Source organism: Dysidea avara, chromosome 13 (assembly GCF_963678975.1).
Source record: "Dysidea avara chromosome 13, odDysAvar1.4, whole genome shotgun sequence".
Lineage (NCBI taxonomy): Eukaryota > Metazoa > Porifera > Demospongiae > Dictyoceratida > Dysideidae > Dysidea > Dysidea avara.
Window position 1 is genome coordinate 14,293,988 of NC_089284.1, and position 7,993 is coordinate 14,301,980.

Here is a 7,993-nt window from a genome sequence, read left to right on the forward strand (position 1 = left end):
GATTAAACTAATCCACATCAGGATAAGTGTTACAATCCTACATATGAAAGATTTCACTTAATATAACATGGGTAATTTAATTAAACACTTTAGCTATATCATACAGTATGGTAGTATAATACTGTACAACAGGGATCACAAAGATTTATACCTTCCCAAGAAAAAAGTATTGACCAAAAACCAGCCTCACAATACCTTCACAGTGCTTTGACAGTACTGGTTAGGTACACCCAAGCCCAAAAGTGCCTACACTGTAATTTGAAATTAAAGTTACTATAAAATTTTAATTTTTCGACTGACTAACAGACTTCCTTACTCACTTTTTACAAATGCAAGCATAATTCAATGGAATTACACATTTATGTTTTATAGCAATTTTTGCACAAAGTGTGCGAAAATAAATCAAAACCCAAATTTTAATGCCCATATCTCACAAATGATGTTGCAAATTTGTTGTGTGGCCTACCTTACCTGGTGGGCAGCTGTAATGCAAAAATGGTGTGCTTTGGAGAAGGCACCATGGAGCTATGCACACATGAAAAAGCTGTTTTCTTTCTTCCTGTCAATTTACCATATGGATGGAAATTTTTGGAAGCATAAATTTTTGGAAACCTCTGGAAATTGCATTCCGAAAATTTAATTTTGAAAACAGCCAGCTAGCCACTACTTAGACAACAGCTAGCTAGCTGCTACTCAGACAATAGCCAGCTGGTCGCTACTCAGACAATAGCCAGCTGGCTGCTACTTAGACAATTAACATAGGGACGTGCGTAGTTTTACTGCTATAGTTATCACAAAATTAATTATACAGTGTTGTGAAACAGCTGTCAACACTGCCGTTTAGTTATATGCGGCTACTGAGTAAACAAACCAAGAGCATGGAGTTTAGCACTGATACTGTCAATAGAGGGCATCATATTTACAAAGAAATTTGGGCGCCAGTTATAGCTGAGTGTGTTCGATGCGAGATAGAGCCAGGTAATGATCACGATTTGTATGTAGCGGCTATGAGAAAGCATGACAGGATTGTTGGCCACGTGCTGCAAATAATATCCACTCTATGTCACTTATTTCTGTCTAGTGGAGGGACGACCAACTGTACTGTCAATGACCAAAAAGACCGAAGGATCCACCTAGTCAGATTGTAGTTAAGCCCTCTCTTGTACAAAAAACCCATTGAAAATGGGACAGTGGTGAAATCATATGAAACCATTGAAGAATGAACAGTGAAGAAGCCATCCATGTCTTGAGAACTGCATACCACCACGAGGCAACTCTGTGCCCACGCACAGTTCTGACTTGTGTGATAGTGGTTACACTAGTGTGCAAGGGAAGAGCAATGGTGATCGCAAAGAGCCTGCCGAATAGACCACAAAGCCAAATGTTGCGGTAGATGCAGATAAAATTGTGTCGTTGAAGATGTGCCATGTTCAACTATCTGAAACAGATTGACTGCTTACATTTGGCTGTCAGCTTAACAACAAACACATTAATTTAGCTCAGAAACTCTTACAAAATCACGATACTTAATTATGAACTGTATACATGTTATCAGACTAATTGTTTTATCAAGCTCCTTATATATATAGCACACGTATACCTGTTGCATATTTTCATGATCTTTTTTGTAATCATACATTTTGATCAGTCTGAATGCCTGAGATATACACTTATTCAAAATGCATACATTGACAATGTACATAACAGTTTCAAACTTGTGTTTATTTTAAGATATATGCATAACTATATATACCACATGAAAAAAAGAGAAAAATGGTACAGTAGGACCTCCATTATCCGAACACTTGTGTGCCAGTTAAATCATAAAAGTGTTCAGATAAGTGAATTTGTTTGAATAAATGAATCCCATTCATTTATACAGAGTTCTGTTCAACTTCTCTAACAGAACATACACTTACTCTAATAGAACGTTCAACTAATGACGAAATACTCTAATAGAGCAGTCACTTATACTGTTCGGATAATCAAGGGTTCAGATAATCGAGATTCAGATAATCGAGGTTCTACTGTATTACAATAATGAAAAAACAGTGTACTGTACCTATTACGGCATACAAACATTATGTGTATGCACTGTATCCAACAATCCAGCCTGCCTAAAACCATTCATGATTATTTTGGGCCTTGCCAGCATGCAATCATACAAATCATGTAACCATTGTGCATCCAAGGGTTTGACAATGCTCAAAGCCAGATCAACCATGTCACTAGAATTTCCAGCAGTAAGTTGTGTGTTTACTTGACTTGCATACTGGCTACTTCTCATAAACTCCTTTGCAGCTTTATTTTGACTGACACATCGAAAGGTTGTAGCCTGTCCGTACAACAAGCAGGAACTATCGGTATGTGGACATTGTTATCTCTGAGTACTTTTATTACTGCATCTGTACATTGGGCTTTGAACTTGTTGTAAGTCACGAGGGCTGGAAAATTATTTGACAAGTGCAACTCATGCCTCCTTCTGTCTATATAAGGTAGCAAGACTTTGCATATAGGGTTTTAAGGATAGGTTGAACCTAATTATTCTATACTGTCACATACACACATCAGTTTTGTGATTTGCCGAATGTGTCTCAATGTCAAAGAGCAATTGTGCAAGGAGTTGGAATTGCAGTACCTAGCACTGATGACTGATTTGTGGACTAGTAATGCAACCGAAGCCTACCTTACAGTTACAGCACATTATATCGATGATAACTGGAGGATGGTCAGTTGAGTGCTCCAGACTCGTGAAATTCCCAAACGACATACTCGGGTTAATATTGCAAGCAGGCTTCAAACTGTTGCATAAGAATGGAACATACTTGATGATCACATTGTAGCAATCGTTCATGACAATGCAGCACTCATGACAGTGACTGTTGAAGAGGTGGGGTGGGATGATGTCAGTTGTTTTGGCCACACATTGCAGCAACTGGTGGTCTGCCAAACAGTGTACTTACTTGGCTGGCAGCTGCTGTACAAAATTTGGTAGGGCAATTTAAACACAGCAGTAATGCCATGGCAGCTCTTAAGCAGAAACAAACTAATGTACCTGAACACCACCTTATCCAAGATGTTACCGCAAGCAGAGGTGGGCTGTATATGCTGTGTTATTTGATGAAACTGTGAGTAGCACTGATTTTAAGCACCTGTACCTAAAAGATGATCAGTGGGTGATGATGGGACAAATGGTGAAGATTTTGAAGGCTTTGCAGGTGGCCACAACAAAACTTTGTGAGGCCAAGGTAGTGGCAATGTCGTTGGTTTGCCCTGTTGTTAATGGTCTCCTTAAAATGCATTTGATTACTACCAGTGGTGACATAACAAATGTACAGAGATTTAAACAAATAATTACAATGGAAATCAAAAGACGATTTAATCCAAATGGATCAGACATTGTGACCAAAGTAGCCACATTATCTTCTGCACTTGACCCAAGATACCTTCAGCTGAAGGTTTAGAGTGAAGATCAACAATCTGCTGTTGTGGATAGGCTTAAACAGAAAGTTAAAGAACTAGAAGCAGATTCAGAAGACAATGATGATACTGAACAGAGCATGGTGAAGATGAAGGAGTTGGTGAACATGATACCCCTGTGAATACAGAAAAACCTCCAAGTGCCTTAGCATTCTTGCTGGAGAGTGACAACAACAATGCAGATAATCTAAATGATGCTGAAGTGCAGGTGAATAGACACTTAACAGAGCCTCCTTTGAAGTGTGGTGAGCCCAGAAATTGTTGCCTAGATTGGTGGAAAATTAATGGTGGATGTTTTCCTCAAGTAGCAGTTTTGCTAGACGATACCACCAATATCTCTACCGGCTGAAATATTTTCTACAGCAGGTCTTGTTATAAACAAGCAATGAAGCAGTCTGACTCCAGAAAATTCCAAAATGATTATTTTCTTAAATAAAAACCTCAGTGGAAGTTGATTTTAACCTGCTTGACTTTGAAAGATGTTACTTAAATTCTTATATCTTAATTCCCAGTGATCCAAGTCATACATGTATCAACAAATTATGCATTTGAGTGAACTGACATTGTTGGTATACAGAAGTACTGCTTTTACTTCTCATTTACAAATGTTTTAAACTTGATAATTCATTTAAAAGTTTATGCAATAAAACGAAGTGTAATTATTTGGGTAATAATTGTAGATCTTCACTGCATTGTGGTCAGTTGCTAAAGTGAATAAAGTAATGCAAAGTGTAAACATGCATATGTGACTAGCTATACTAAATAGCAAGTATTCGTGAGTACTTATTGTTAACATTAAAGAGTACTAAAAATCCATGATCGTTTCAGCCCTATTTTCAACATACTGTGTCACATTGGAGAAATTAATTGCCAAACAACCTTTTTCATATTCCAACTTCCCAACCACTATTTATGATCATTTGTTGTTATATGAGTAGTAGTTTTACTTTGTAATCAGCTTGTTATGTGCATGTCTTGTTTTGTTTTGTAGTTGTAATTGTATACTTATTCCTTTGTTGGTTTTTTGTAATGTGTATGTATGTGTGTGTGTTCACTCCATTAAGGAAGAACAGCTGTGCCGATTACCGTGAGGTTAAATCAATAATCAATCAATCAATGGTAACTACTCCAGATGATTCTACATCAAATCTCACTGACTGCAGCCAAATTACCCTGGCTAACTTTTCTGTAATACATCTTCCAGTTCTCCTACCAGTTCATTGTCCACTCCCATAAATCTCAGTCTTACCTCTACATCCAGTGTGACTTCTTTAGACAGTGAAACTGAAATAGATGACAGCTGTGTAACTGAAGACCCATCCACCACTGATGCTGACTCAGCTATTACAGAAGATTGTATTCAGCAGTTCCTAGAAGAGCAACAGGTAGCATGGGAGGATGCTACCAGCACAGAAACAGTTTTAAGTTTGGATCCACCCCAACCCATCAACCATTAGATGACATGTGATATACAAGCTATTGCAGGCAGGCTAGCAAGCAAATCTCTGCAATTACTAGGTAAGTGTAATGTACAAGTGTATTAATTGGTGAGCAGGTAATGTCACCACTAACCTAGCAGAAGGTAACATGAATGTCAGGAGCAAATTTGATGGGGGCAAACAAATTAATGAGGAGGAGTATGGAAGAGAAAATGTGCTAGTGCTGGTTTGAGAATAAATGAAGGTCCGGCTTGGGGTCCTGCCATGTGGGAGAAGATTACATCCACATCTCCTAGTACTACTCTTGCAGCAGTTGCCACTATAAGGGTTCGCCAGGCTGACAGACAGAAAACGTAAAGCTAAGAAGGAGGTGAAAGAACATCGAAAGCAAGCTAAATGGGATAGACAAGCAGATAATCTAAGAGAACTAGAATGGATTATTCTAGGTATGACGGGGGGCCAAATGCAACAGAGGTAACAACTGATATATCTCCTCAAAACCTATATGACCTCATGGAGAAGCGTTACCACGCTGAGGTGACAGTAACAAAAGCAAGGAGTCAAGAAATTGCTCATGACACAAGTGGCCAGGGGGTACTTCCAAATTCCAGGTAGTTATGGCTAGATGAGAGAGAATAACTTCTTCAAACAGTGGCAAAATAGCAAAAAGAAGGGCCACAACAATAGTCACAACTGCAATTACATATTTGCTATACAGCAAATTTGAAGGCAATCCTACTGAATGGGGCATAAACCAGGAGACAGCTACCAATCCATAATACCTGCAGAAAAAGAGAAAAGTATCTCCAAATATTAGTACCTGTCAGACAGGACTGGCAGTAAGTCCAGACAATCCTTGGCCAGCTACTAGCCCTGATGGTCTAGTTTATGACTCAACTGAGCCATACCCAAATGGAGTAGTAGAATTTAAAAATCCATATACGTACTGCATGGAATATAACACTCAGAGAAGCAGCTGACAAAACTACATTTTGCCTACAACATGACAAGGACTCTAACACACTCAAGTTGAAAAACAAATATGACTACTACTATCAGGTACAGTGCACTATGTATTGCACCCAAAGGAAGTGGTTTGACCTGTTTTGTTCAGGACACTGTCAGAGTCATTTCCTCACATGCGATCTTTTCAGAGTAATGGAGAGAAAACCATCATTAAAATTATTTGTGATGAAGAAAATGTACAATAAAACAAATAGGTACGTAAAACCTCGGGAAACATGCACCCATAAAGTGAGCCATGAAGAAAACACACTATGGGCATGGCAAGGTAAAACACACCAAGAGAAACAAAAAGACTACCTACTGTATTACAAAATAAAGAATTTTTAAAAAATCCTATTACCACTCCTTACAGTTTCTTGCCAGCAAAATTCTCTGAGAGGCAGAAACACTGGCAGAGGCAGCAGCATCTAACCATTCCTTAACAACATGCTTTGATGTCCGTTTAACAATTCTTGATTGTGGATGTGAGTCACAAAGCAAACACTTTACTTCACAATCTCTGTAAATTCAAAGTTGTCAGATGCTGCACAAAGAAGGAAAGACAATTGAACAGAGTGAAATCCCCTCAGTAGCCTTTTACAGGTGTTTTCTAACTCAGCGGAACTCTCAAACTTTGACTGAACTGCTAGTGACTGTCAATGATCTTCACATTGAATTTTGGTATGATCTCTCAAGTGATTCTTGCTGTTCATCGTTTACTGGTTTAAAGTCCACAGCAAAACAACTTGCTAGAATTAATCATAGATACAGCTGTATACTGTATCTATGAATTAATCTACTGTTTTTTACAAATCTTTCATGCAACAGCCATTTCATTATTACGTATTCATGATTGATCTATTCATGACCACATGACACAATAAAATAAATTCTTGTGGGTTTTGCTAAGGCTTCCTGTTGAATGCTTTGGCTTGGTCTGGCTTCCACTACTACACCCCCACCTTAAGGTTATAGTCAACTGGAAATAGGTCAACCAGAAAATGGATAAAATACCACATGCTATACTTTAGGTACTCACCTTTGCCAATAAGCACACATCATTACTTACTGGCCCATTACAGCCCATAGACTAGTCTAATAGGTTGGGAGATTTGAAGCTGCTAGTATTAATCGTTCAAGAGTTATAGTGTGGTTTGTGAAGGGCTTCAAAGCATTGCTACAGGTCAAATCGCTGGGAAACTAATAGCATTTTTGCCAAGATGATTAGTGAAAAACAGCCAGCAGACACATGGGCAGGGATAGAAAGCCATTAAGAAAGGCTTACTTTACGGATCAGTGCAGTGCAGTGCATGAAAACAGTTAATTTTCAAAGTTTCACACCACTACTACTGAACTGTTCTAAGCCACAATACCTAGCCTATCTAGTAGTATACTGTAGAAAACTGACGTGAAGTAATAGTATACTAAAGTGAAATGCCAAAGAAACCACAAATAATTAGTGACGTCATTCAAGCGCCACACACTAACTAGAACTGACAATGTACCGTGTTTTTCAGGTTTCTTGTGAAAATCAAAGCACAAACACGTGATCTGTACTTCAATATCTCGAACTTGCAAGGCATTTAAAGTGAATATTCGCACCTTTTGCTGATCATTGTACATGTTCAAGTATTGCTAGTATGCTGCAAGTTATGTAAGCCTTGCTAGTTCGAAGCACAGATCACGTGTTTGATCACGTTAATGCTTTGATTTTCGCCAGAAACCTGAAAAACACGGTATCACACCCAACAAGCTTTGCTGATGTTAATTTGCTACAAGCCTTAGGGAACTAATTACAGTGCTAACGCCTTATAGACATGGAGTCATCATGCCATACTACAATTAAACCATTACCAAATATATTAACAAGCTACACAACATTTATGCTATCCTAGTGGTAAATAGCACTAAAAACCATTTTTGGCATTTGGCATTTGCCATATGCGGTCACATGTGTCCGTGGACGCATTACATGAATTATTTATTTTTTCATGCCTTTCAGTACATCAATAATGTTTTTTCCTCCTTCTAGCCTTGCCATTTAAAGTTTATGGCATATTACGCAGTGT